The sequence below is a fragment of the Scyliorhinus torazame genome, unplaced genomic scaffold (assembly GCF_047496885.1).
Source record: "Scyliorhinus torazame isolate Kashiwa2021f unplaced genomic scaffold, sScyTor2.1 scaffold_243, whole genome shotgun sequence".
Taxonomy (NCBI): Eukaryota; Metazoa; Chordata; class Chondrichthyes; order Carcharhiniformes; family Scyliorhinidae; genus Scyliorhinus; species Scyliorhinus torazame.
The window spans coordinates 198100-212757 of NW_027307970.1; the positions used below are offsets into that span (position 1 = coordinate 198100).

The window sequence follows — 14658 nt, forward strand, 5'->3', positions numbered from 1 at the left end:
GGGCACTGATTTCCGTCAGTCTCGGGGGGACACACTGATGACAGTCAGTCTCTGCGGATGACACACTGATTACAGCCAGTCTCAGGGACACTCACTGATTACAGTCAGTCTCGGGGATACACACACTGATTACAGTCAGTCTCGGGGATGTACACACTGATTAGAGTCAGTCTCGGGGATACACACACTGATTACCGTCAGTCTCGGGGGATACACACACTGATTACAGTCAGTCTCGGGGATAAACACACTGAATACTGTCAGTCTCGGGGATACACACACTGATTACTGTCAGTCTCGGGGGAGGGGACACACACTGATTACAGCCAGTCTCAGGGACACACACTGATTACAATCAGTCTGGGACACACACACACACACACACACTGATAACAGTCAGTCTCGGGGACACACACTGATTTCAGTCAGTCTCTGGGGACGACACACACTGATTACAGCCAGTCTCAGGGACACTCACTGATTACAGTCAGTCTCGGGGATACACACACTGATTACAGTCAGTCTCGGGGATACACACACTGATTACAGTCAGTCTCGAGGACACACATTGATTAAAGTCAGTCTCGGGGATACACACACTGATTACAGTCAGTCTCGTGGATACACACACTGATTACAGTCTGTCTCGCAGATACACACACTGATTACAGTCAGTGTCGGACACACACACACTGATTAGAGTCAGTCTCGGGAACCCACACACTGTTTACTGTCAGTCTTGGGGATACACACTGATTGCAGTCAGTCTCGGGGACACACACACTGATTACAGTTAGTCTCGGGGGAGACACCCACTGATTACAGTCAGTCTCGGGGACACACACTGATTACAGTCAGTCTTGGGGATACACTCACTGATTACAGTCTGTCTCGCAGATCCACACACTGATTACAGTCAGTCTGCGGGATACTCACACTGATTACAGTCAGTCTCGTGGATACACTCACTGATTACAGTCTGTCTCGCAGATACACACACTGATTACGGTCAGTCTCGGGGATACACACACTGGTTACAGTCAGTCTGGGACACACACACACACACACTGATTACAGTCAGTCTCGGGGACATACACTGATTTCAGTCAGTCTCTGGGGACGACACACACTGATTACAGCCAGTCTCAGGGACACTCACTGATTACAGTCAGTCTCAGGGATACACACACTGATTACAGTCAGTCTCGGGGATACACACACTGATTACAGTCAGTCTCGAGGACACACACATTGATTACAGTCAGTCTCGAGGATACACACACTGATTATAGTCAGTCACGGGGACACGCACACTGATTACAGTCAGTCTCGAGGACACACACATTGATTACAGTCAGTCTCGGGGATCCACACACTGATTACAGTCAGGCTCGGGGGGGGGCACTGATTTCCGTCAGTCTCGGGGACACACACTGATTACACTCAGTCTCGGGGGGTACACTGATTACAGTCAGTCTCGGGGAGACACACACTGATTACAGTCAGTTTGGGACACACACACACACACACACACTGATTACAGTCAGTCTCGCAGATACACACACTGATTACAGTCAGTCTCGCAGATACACACACTGATTACAGTCAGTCTCGAGGACACACACATTGATTACAGTCAGTCTCGTGGATACACTCACTGATTACAGTCTGTCTCGCAGATACACACACTGATTACGGTCAGTCTCGGGGATACACAGACTGATTACAGTCAGTCTCGGGGACACACACTGATTTCAGTCAGTCTCTGAGGACGACACACACTGATTACAGCCAGTCTCAGGGACACTCACTGATTACAGTCAGTCTCGGGGACACACACTGATTACAGTCAGTCTCGGGGGAGACACCCACTGATTACAGTCAGTCTTGGGGATACACACTGATTGCAGTCAGTCTCGGGGACACACACACTGATTACAGTCAGTCTCGGGGGGGAGACCCACTGATTACAGTCAGTCTCGGGGACACACACTGATTACAGTCAGTCTTGGGGATACTCACTGATTGCAGTCAGTCTCGGGGACACACACACTGATTACAGTCAGTCTCGGGGAAGACACCCACTGATTACAGTCAGTCTCGGGGACACACACTGATTACAGTCAGTCTCGGGGGATACACACACTGAAAACAGTCAGTCTCGGGGGATACACACACAGATTAAAGTCAGTCTCAAGGATACACACACTGATTACAGTCCGTCTCGGGGACACACACTGATTACAGTCAGTCTCGGGGGGTGCACTGATTACAGTCAGTCTCGGGGACACACACACTGATGACAGTCAGTCTGGGACACACACACACACGCACACACACGGATTACAGTCAGTCTCGGGGACACACACTGATTACAGTCAGTCTCTGGGGATGACACACACTGATTACAGCCAGTCTCAGGGACACTCACTGATTACAGTCAGTCTCGGGGATATACACTGATTACAGTAAGTCACGGGGACACACACACTGATTACAGTCAGTCTCAGGGAGACACATGATTACAGTCAGTCTCGGGGACACACACTGATTACAGCCAGTCTCGGGGACACACACTGATTACAGTCAGTCTCAGGAATACACACACTGATTAAAGTCAGTCTCGGGGGTACACACACTGATTACAGTCAGTCTCGGGGATACACACACTGATTACAGTCTGTCTCTGGGGATGACACACATTGATTACAGCCAGTCTCAGGGACACTCACTGATTACAGTCAGTCTCGGGGGGTACACTGATTACAGTCAGTCTCGGGGACACACACACTGATGACAGTCAGTCTGGGACACACACACACACACACACACTGATTACAGTCAGTCTCTGGGGACGACACACACTGATTACAGCCAGTCTCAGGGACACTCACTGATTACAGTCAGTCTCGGGGATACACACACTGATTACAGTCAGTCTCGGGCATACACACACTGATTACAGTCAGTCTCGAGGACACACACATTGATTACAGTCAGTCTCGGGGATACACACACTGATTATAGTCAGTCACGGGGACACGCACACTGATTACAGTCAGTCTCGGGGACACACACACTGATTACAGTCAGTCTCGGGGATACACAAACTGATTACAGTCAGTCTCGAGGACACACACATTGATTACAGTCAGTCTCGGGGATACACACACTGATTACAGTCAGTCTCGGGGATACACACACTGATTACAGTCAGTCTCGTGGATAAACTCACTGATTGCAGTCAGTCTCGGGGGTTACACACACTGATTACAGTCAGTCTCGGGGGTTACACTCACTGATTACAGTCTGTCTCGCAGATACACACACTGATTACAGTTAGTCTCAGGGAGACACATGATTACAGCCAGTCTCGGGGACACACACTGATTACAGTCAGTCTCAGGAATACACACACTGATTACAGTCAGTCTTGGGGGTACACACACTGATTACACTCAGTCTCGGGGGGTACACTGATTACAGTCAGTCTCGGGGACACACACTGATTACAGTCAGTTTGGGACACACACACACACACTGATTACACTCAGTCTCGGGGGGTACACTGATTACAGTCAGTCTCGGGGACACACACTGATTACAGTCAGTTTGGGACACACACACTGATTACACTCAGTCTCGGGGGGTACACTGATTACAGTCAGTCTCGGGGACACACACACTGATTACAGTCAGTCTGGGACACACACACACACACACTGATTACAGTCAGTCTCGGGGACACACACTGATTTCAGTGTCTCTGGGGACGACACACACTGATTACAGCCAGTCTCAGGGACACTCACTGATTACAGTCAGTCTCGGGGATACACACACTGATTACAGTCAGTCTCGAGGACACACACATTGATTACAGTCAGTCTCGGGGATACACACACTGATTATAGTCAGTCACGGGGACACGCACACTGATTACAGTCAGTCTCGGGGATACACACACTGATTACAGTCAGTCTCGGGGATACACAAACTGATTACAGTCAGTCTCGTGGACACACACATTGATTACAGTCAGTCTCGGGGATACACACACTGGAAACAGTCAGTCTCGGGGATACACACATTGATTACAGTCAGTCTCAGGGATACACACACTGATTACAGTCTGTCTCGCAGATACACACACTGATTACAGTCTGTCTCGCAGATACACTCACTGATTACAGTCAGTCACGAGGACACACACTGATTACAGTCAGTCTCGGGGACACACACTGATTACAGTCAGTCTTGGGGATACACACTGATTGCAGTCAGTCTCGGGGACACACACACTGATTACAGTCAGTCTCGGGGGAGACACCCACTGATTACAGTCAGTCTCGGGGACACACACTGATTACAGTCAGTCTCGGGGGATACACACACTGATTAAAGTCAGTCTCGAGGATACACACACTGATTACAGTCAGTCTCGGGGACACACACTGATTACAGTTAGTCTTGGGGATCCACACACTGATTACAGTCAGTCTCGGGGGGGGGGGGCACTGATTTCCGTCAGTCTCGGGGGGGGACACTGATGACAGTCAGTCTCTGGGGATGACACACTGATTACAGCCAGTCTCAGGGACACTCACTGATTACAGTCAGTCTCGGGGATACACACACTGATTACAGTCAGTCTCGGGGATGTACACACTGATTAGAGTCAGTCTCGGGGATACACACACTGATTACAGTCAGTCTCGGGGGATACCCACACTGATTACAGTCAGTCTCGGGGATAAACACACTGAATACTGTCAGTCTCGGGGATACACACACTGATTACTGTCAGTCTCGGGGGAGGGGACACACACTGATTACAGCCCGTCTCAGGGACACACACTGATTACAGTCAGTCTGGGACACACACACACACACACACACACTGATTACAGTCAGTCTCGGGGACACACACTGATTTCAGTCAGTCTCTGGGGACGAAACACACTGATTACAGCCAGTCTCAGGGACACTCACTGATTACAGTCAGTCTCGGGGATACACACACTGATTACAGTCAGTCTCGGGGATACACACACTGATTACAGTCAGTCTCGGGGACACACACACTGATTACAGTCAGTTTGGGACACACACACACACACACACACTGATTACAGTCAGTCTCGCAGATACACACACTGATTACAGTCAGTCTCGAGGACACACACATTGATTACAGTCAGTCTCGTGGATACACTCACTGATTACAGTCTGTCTCGCAGATACACACACTGATTACGGTCAGTCTCGGGGATACACAGACTGATTACAGTCAGTCTCGGGGACACACACTGATTACAGTCAGTCTCGGGGACACACACTGATTACAGTCAATCTTGGGGATACACACTGGTTGCAGTCAGTCTCGGGGACACACACACTGACTACAGTCAGTCTCGGGGTAGACACCCACTGATTACAGTCAGTCTCGGGGACACACACTGATTACAGTCAGTCTCGGGGGATACACACACTGATTAAAGTCAGTCTCGAGGATACACACACTGATTACAGTCAGTCTCGGGGATACACACTGATTACAGTCAGTCTTGGGGATCCACACACTGATTACAGTCTGTCTCGGGGGGGGGCACTGATTTCCGTCAGTCTCGGGGACACACACTGATGACAGTCAGTCTCGGGGATACACACACTGATTACACTCAGTCTCGGGGGGTACACTGATTACAGTCAGTCTCGGGGACACACACACTGATTACCGTCAGTTTGGGACACACACACACACTGATTACGGTCAGTCTCGGGGACACACACTGATTACAGTCAGTCTCTGGGGATGACACACTGATTGCAGCCAGTCTCAGGGACACTCACTGATTACAGTCAGTCTCTGGGATACACACACTGATTAGAGTCAGTCTCGGGGATACACACACTGATTACAGTCAGTCTCGGGGATACACACACTGATTACAGTCAGTCTCGGGGATACACACACTGATTACAGTCAGTCTCGGGGATACACAAACTGATTACAGTCAGTCTCGAGGACACACATTGATTAAAGTCAGTCTCGGGGATACACACACTGATTACAGTCAGTCTCGTGGATACACACACTGATTACAGTCTGTCTCGCAGATACACACACTGATTACAGTCAGTGTCGGACACACACACACTGATTAGAGTCAGTCTCGGGAACCCACACACTGTTTACTGTCAGTCTTGGGGATACACACTGATTGCAGTCAGTCTCGGGGACACACACACTGATTACAGTTAGTCTCGGGGGAGACACTCACTGATTACAGTCAGTCTCGGGGACACACACTGATTACAGTCAGTCTTGGGGATACACTCACTGATTACAGTCTGTCTCGCAGATACACACACTGATTACAGTCAGTCTCGGGGATACTCACACTGATTACAGTCAGTCTCGTGGATACACTCACTGATTACAGTCTGTCTCGCAGATACACACACTGATTACGGTCAGTCTCGGGGATACACACACTGGTTACAGTCAGTCTGGGACACACACACACACACACTGATTACAGTCAGTCTCGGGGACATACACTGATTTCAGTCAGTCTCTGGGGACGACACACACTGATTACAGCCAGTCTCAGGGACACTCACTGATTACAGTCAGTCTCAGGGATACACACACTGATTACAGTCAGTCTCGGGGATACACACACTGATTACTGTCAGTCTCGAGGACACACACATTGATTACAGTCAGTCTCGGGGATACACACACTGATTATAGTCAGTCACGGGGACATGCACACTGATTACAGTCAGTCTCGAGGACACACACATTGATTACAGTCAGTCTCGGGGATCCACACACTGATTACAGTCAGTCTCGGGGGGGGGGCACTGATTTCCGTCAGTCTCGGGGACACACACTGATTACACTCAGTCTCGGGGGGTACACTGATTACAGTCAGTCTCGGGGACACACACACTGATTACAGTCAGTTTGGGACACACACACACACACACACACACACTGATTACAGTCAGTCTCGCAGATACACACACTGATTACATTCAGTCTCGAGGACACACACATTGATTACAGTCAGTCTCGTGGATACACTCACTGATTACAGTCTGTCTCGCAGATACACACACTGATTACGGTCAGTCTCGGGGATACACAGACTGATTACAGTCAGTCTCGGGGACACACACTGATTATAGTCAGTCTCGGGGACACACACTGATTACAGTCAATCTTGGGGATACACACTGATTACAGTCAGTCTCGGGGACACACACTGATTACAGTCAGTCTCGGGGGATACACACACTGATTAAAGTCAGTCTCGAGGATACACACACTGATTACAGTCAGTCTCGGGGATACACACTGATTACAGTCAGTCTTGGGGATCCACACACTGATTACAGTCTGTCTCGGGGGGGGGCACTGATTTCCGTCAGTCTCGGGGACACACACTGATTACCGTCAGTTTGGGACACACACACACACTGATTACGGTCAGTCTCGGGGACACACACTGATTACAGTCAGTCTCTGGGGATGACACACTGATTGCAGCCAGTCTCAGGGACACTCACTGATTACAGTCAGTCTCTGGGATACACACACTGATTACAGTCAGTCTCGGGGATACACACACTGATTACAGTCAGTCTCGTGGATACACACACTGATTACAGTCAGTCTCGGGGATACACACACTGATTACAGTCAGTCTCGGCGATACACACACTGATTACAGTCAGTCTCAGGGACACACACACTGATTACAGTCTGTCTCGGGGATACACACACTGATTACAGTCAGTCTCGGGGATGCACACACTGATTACAGTCAGTCTCGGGGATGTACACACTGATTAGAGTCAGTCTCTGGGATACACAGTCAGTCTCTGGGATACACACACTGATTACAGTCAGTCTCGGGGATAAACACACTGATTACAGTATGTCTCGCAGATACACACACTGATTACAGTCAGTGTCGGACACACACACACTGATTAGAGTCAGTCTCGGGGACCCACACACTGTTTACTGTCAGTCTTGGGGATACACACTGATTGCAGTCAGTCTCGGGGGAGACACCCACTGATTACAGTCAGTCTCGGGGACACACACTGATTACAGTCAGTCTTGGGGATACACTCACTGATTACAGTCTGTCTCGCAGATACACACACTGATTACAGTCAGTCTCGGAGATATTCACACTGATTACAGTCAGTCTCGGGGATACTCACACTGATTACAGTCAGTCTCGTGGATACACTCACTGATTACAGTCTGTCTCGCAGATACACACACTGATTACAGTCAGTCTCGGGGACACACACACTGATTACCGTCAGTTTGGGACACACACACACACTGATTACGGTCAGTCTCGGGGACACACACTGATTACAGTCAGTCTCTGGGGATGACACACTGATTGCAGCCAGTCTCAGGGACACTCACTGATTACAGTCAGTCTCTGGGATACACACACTGATTAGAGTCAGTCTCGGGGATACACACACTGATTACAGTCAGTCTCGGGGATACACACACTGATTACAGTCAGTCTCGGGGATACACACACTGATTACAGTCAGTCTCGGGGATACACAAACTGATTACAGTCAGTCTCGAGGACACACATTGATTAAAGTCAGTCTCGGGGATACACACACTGATTACAGTCAGTCTCGTGGATACACACACTGATTACAGTCTGTCTCGCAGATACACACACTGATTACAGTCAGTGTCGGACACACACACACTGATTAGAGTCAGTCTCGGGAACCCACACACTGTTTACTGTCAGTCTTGGGGATACACACTGATTGCAGTCAGTCTCGGGGACACACACACTGATTACAGTTAGTCTCGGGGGAGACACTCACTGATTACAGTCAGTCTCGGGGACACACACTGATTACAGTCAGTCTTGGGGATACACTCACTGATTACAGTCTGTCTCGCAGATACACACACTGATTACAGTCAGTCTCGGGGATACTCACACTGATTACAGTCAGTCTCGTGGATACACTCACTGATTACAGTCTGTCTCGCAGATACACACACTGATTACGGTCAGTCTCGGGGATACACACACTGGTTACAGTCAGTCTGGGACACACACACACACACACTGATTACAGTCAGTCTCGGGGACATACACTGATTTCAGTCAGTCTCTGGGGACGACACACACTGATTACAGCCAGTCTCAGGGACACTCACTGATTACAGTCAGTCTCAGGGATACACACACTGATTACAGTCAGTCTCGGGGATACACACACTGATTACAGTCAGTCTCGAGGACACACACATTGATTACAGTCAGTCTCGGGGATACACACACTGATTATAGTCAGTCACGGGGACATGCACACTGATTACAGTCAGTCTCGAGGACACACACATTGATTACAGTCAGTCTCGGGGATCCACACACTGATTACTGTCAGTCTCGGGGGGGGGGCACTGATTTCCGTCAGTCTCGGGGACACACACTGATTACACTCAGTCTCGGGGGGTACACTGATTACAGTCAGTCTCGGGGACACACACACTGATTACAGTCAGTTTGGGACACACACACACACACACACACTGATTACAGTCAGTCTCGCAGATACACACACTGATTACATTCAGTCTCGAGGACACACACATTGATTACAGTCAGTCTCGTGGATACACTCACTGATTACAGTCTGTCTCGCAGATACACACACTGATTACGGTCAGTCTCGGGGATACACAGACTGATTACAGTCAGTCTCGGGGACACACACTGATTATAGTCAGTCTCGGGGACACACACTGATTACAGTCAATCTTGGGGATACACACTGATTGCAGTCAGTCTCGGGGACACACACACTGACTACCGTCAGTCTCGGGGTAGACACCCACTGATTACAGTCAGTCTCGGGGACACACACTGATTACAGTCAGTCTCGGGGGATACACACACTGATTAAAGTCAGTCTCGAGGATACACACACTGATTACAGTCAGTCTCGGGGATACACACTGATTACAGTCAGTCTTGGGGATCCACACACTGATTACAGTCTGTCTCGGGGGGGGGGCACTGATTTCCGTCAGTCTCGGGGACACACACTGATTACCGTCAGTTTGGGACACACACACACACTGATTACGGTCAGTCTCGGGGACACACACTGATTACAGTCAGTCTCTGGGGATGACACACTGATTGCAGCCAGTCTCAGGGACACTCACTGATTACAGTCAGTCTCTGGGATACACACACTGATTACAGTCAGTCTCGGGGATACACACACTGATTACAGTCAGTCTCGTGGATACAGACACTGATTACAGTCAGTCTCGGGGATACACACACTGATTACAGTCAGTCTCGGGGATACACACACTGATTACAGTCAGTCTCAGGGACACACACACTGATTACAGTCTGTCTCGGGGATACACACACTGATTACAGTCAGTCTCGGGGATGCACACACTGATTACAGTCAGTCTCGGGGATGTACACACTGATTAGAGTCAGTCTCTGGGATACACACACTGATTACAGTCAGTCTCGGGGGATACACACACTGATTACAGTCAGTCTCGGGGATACACACACTGAATACTGTCAGTCTCAGGGACACACACTGATTACAGTCCGTCTGGGACACACACACACACACACACACACTGATTACAGTCAGTCTCGGGGACACACACTGATTACAGTCAGTCTCGGGGATACACACACTGATTACAGTCAGTCTCGTGGATACACACACTGATTACAGTCAGTCTCGGGGATACACACACTGATTACAGTCAGTCTCGGGGATACACAAACTGATTACAGTCAGTCTCGAGGTCACACACATTGATTACAGTCAGTCTCTGGGATACACACACTGATTACAGTCAGTCTCGGGGATAAACACACTGATTACAGTATGTCTCGCAGATACACACACTGATTACAGTCAGTGTCGGACACACACACACTGATTAGAGTCAGTCTCGGGGACCCACACACTGTTTACTGTCAGTCTTGGGGATACACACTGATTGCAGTCAGTCTCGGGGGAGACACCCACTGATTACAGTCAGTCTCGGGGACACACACTGATTACAGTCAGTCTTGGGGATACACTCACTGATTACAGTCTGTCTCGCAGATACACACACTGATTACAGTCAGTCTCGGAGATATTCACACTGATTACAGTCAGTCTCGGGGATACTCACACTGATTACAGTCAGTCTCGTGGATACACTCACTGATTACAGTCTGTCTCGCAGATACACACACTGATTACGGTCAGTCTCGGGGATACACACACTGATTACAGCCAATCTCAGGGACACACACTGATTACAGTCAGTCTGGGACACAAACACACACTGATTACAGTCAGTCTCGGGGACATACACTGATTTCAGTCAGTCTCTGGGGACGACACACACTGATTACAGCCAGTCTCAGGGACACTCACTGATTTCAGTCAGTCTCAGGGATACACACACTGATTACAGTCAGTCTCGGGGATACACACACTGATTACAGTCAGTCTCGAGGACACACACATTGATTACAGTCAGTCTCGGGGATACACACACTGATTATAGTCAGTCACGGGGACACGCACACTGATTACAGTCAGTCTCGAGGACACACACATTGATTACAGTCAGTCTCGGGGATCCACACACTGATTACAGTCAGTATCGGGGACATACACTGATTTCAGTCAGTCTCTGGGGACGACACACACTGATTACAGTCAGTCTCGGGGTTACACACACTGATTACTGTCAGTCTCGGGGACACACACTGATTACAGTCAGTCTCGGGGGTTACACACACTGATTACAGTCAGTCTCGGGGACACACACACTGATTACAGTCAGTCTCGGGGACACACATACTGATTACAGTCAGTCTCGGGGGTTACACACACTGATTACTGTCAGTCTCGGGGGTTACACACACTGATTACAGTCAGTCTCGGGGATACAGACATACTGATTACAGTCCATCTCGGGGGTTACACACACTGATTACAGTCAGTCTCAGGGATACACACACTGATTACAGTCAGTCTCGGGGACACACACACTGATTACAGTCAGTCTCGGGGACACACACACTGATTACAGTCAGTCTCAGGGACACACACTGATTACAGTCATTCTCATGGACACACACTGATTACAGTCCGTCTCGGGGGATACACACACTGATTACAGTCAGTCTCGGGGACACACTCACTGATTACAGTCAGTCTCGAGGACACACACACTGATTACTGTCAGTCTCGGGGACACACACATTGATTACAGTCAGTCTCGAGGATACACGCACTGATTACAGTCAGTCTCGGGGACACACACACTGATTACTGTCAGTCTCGAGGACACACACACTGATTACTGTCAGTCTCGGGGACACACACACTGATTACTGTCAGTCTCGAGGACACACACACTGATTACAGTCAGTCTCGGGGATACACTCACTGATTACAGTCAGTCTCGGGGACACACTCACTGATTACAGTCAGTCTCGGGGGTTACACACACTGATTACAGTCAGTCTCGGGGGTTACACACACTGATTAGAGTCAGTCTCGGGGATGCACACACTGATCATAGTCAGTCTCGGGGACACACTCACTGATTACAGTCAGTCTCGGGGGTTACACACACTGATTACAGTCAGTCTCGGGGGTTACACTCACTGATTACTGTCAGTCTCGGGGATACACACACTGATTACTGTCAGTCTCGCAGATACACATATTGATGACCGTCAGTTTCGGGGACACTGACCGAAAGACTAGTTTTAAGTGTTGTTGAGATCACACCTCTTGTGCTGTCTGTAATTCTGGTCTGAAATGAGGGGTGCACTTGCACTGGAGGCAGTCCAGAGAAGATTCACTGTGGTCGATTCCGGAGATGGAGGGAGCTGGCCAACTGAGGAAAGGGTGGTTGGTCCGTTTCTCGTTGTAGTTCCGAAGAATGAGATGTGCTTATATTGAACCAGGAAGATTTGGAAGGGTTTGACAGGCTGGAGGCTGAGAGCATCTTTACGCTTGTGGAGTACACAATTTCAGAATAAGGCGGTCTCCCACTGCGCATGGGGACAAGAAAGAATTTCTTCTCTCAGAGGGTCATTGCTCTGTGAATTCTGCCCCCCCCCCTCCCGGGAAGGGAGGAGGCTGTGGGTCATCGAATATATTCAAGGCCGAGTTGCACAGATTTCTGATTAACAAGGGTGTCGAGGGGTGCGGCAGGGAATTGGAGTTGATACCTCTATCGTATTGGCCACCATCTTCCAGAATCGCAGGCTGAGTGGATTCCTTCTGCTCCTGTTGTTGGCGTGTTGGCAAGGCAATGGAGTTAAATCCAGCCCCAATAACAGGAACAAGCCATTGCGCTCAGTGGATCAGTGCCAGGAGATATCTCTGCCCATTACAGGTTGCTGCCCTACGCTATTTACATCCTCAAACACCAGGATGGTAAATCTCACAGGCTGCGAGACGGCTCGCAGTACGGCATGTCTTGTCTCAATATTCGGGTTTTTTTTTTAAATGAGGGAGTCACAGATTGTAACCAATTATAAAGGGAAATTGGCAATAAAGGACAGACAGACAGACATACGAGATCTTAAGCAAGATAATAACAGAAATTATGCGTGTGTTCACAGAACTCCGGAAACCCAGGAACCCCAGAGGAAGGCCGACAAAGATGAAGACAGCCTTTGTGTTCACATGGATCTTAGCGGGATCCCTTCAGTTGCGCGCGGACGCTATCTTTGTCCGAAATGGAGTACGGTCCGGAAAACTTTGGGGAAAGGAATGAACTGGGGTTGTAAAGGGAAAGCATAACTTGTTGCCCGGCTGTAAACCCAGTGGCGTGTACTGTTTTGTCGAAACAGGCCTTGCTCTGTTTCTTCCTGGTTCCAAGCCTCACTGCTGCGGCGAGTTGGGCTGTCTTTATGTTCTGTATCAGTTGTTTAACCGCATTTTCATGCGTGAGGACTGTAACTGCGGGGCTGGCCAAATCCAGTCCGAATAAATACTCAGTGCCTTTCATGGGGCGCCCAGACATGAGGGTGTGGGGGGTGTAACCTGTGGGTGTAGATACCGTGTTTCTTGAAAACATTAAAGCAAATGGGAGTACTGGATCCCAGGTGCTGTTATTCTGCTGTACCATTTTCCTGAGGGTAGCTTTCAATGTCCTATTCGTGCGTTCTACAATACCACTTGACTGGGGGTGGTATGCGAAATCGAACTTTTGTTTAATGCCGAAAACCGTGAGGACGTTTTTCATTACAAGTCCTGTGAAATGGGAGCCTTGATCGGACTCTATACTGTGAGGGAGGCCCCATCTTGTAAAGATGTGGTGTGTTAATATTTTAGCCGTTGTCTTGGCCGTATTAGTTCGTGATGGAAATGCTTCCACCCATTTTGTGAAGGTGTCTATGACCACCAACACATACTTACAACTATTTCTGCAAGGGGGTAGGTGTCCTATATAATCTATCTGGAGATTTGTCCAGGGTCCATTAACGGGGCGGGTATGACTAATTCGCATATCTGTCCGGATTGTTCTGGGCACAGATTAAGCAATTCTCGATGTAGTGCATTACATCG

The 14658-nt window shown here is 49.1% G+C and overlaps 1 protein-coding gene across 1 annotated transcript in view; it reads left to right on the top strand.

Moving 5' to 3' along the window:
• The window catches only part of LOC140405800 (DNA-directed RNA polymerase III subunit RPC7-like), a 189758-nt gene extending 175731 nt beyond the window's left edge, over positions 1-14027 (top strand). Inside the window, exon 8 of the transcript XR_011938764.1 lies at positions 13710-14027. The gene's annotated coding sequence lies outside the window, so the exon portion shown is untranslated. The remainder of the gene's footprint in view (positions 1-13709) is intronic.
• The last annotated feature ends 631 nt before the right edge of the window (positions 14028-14658 follow it).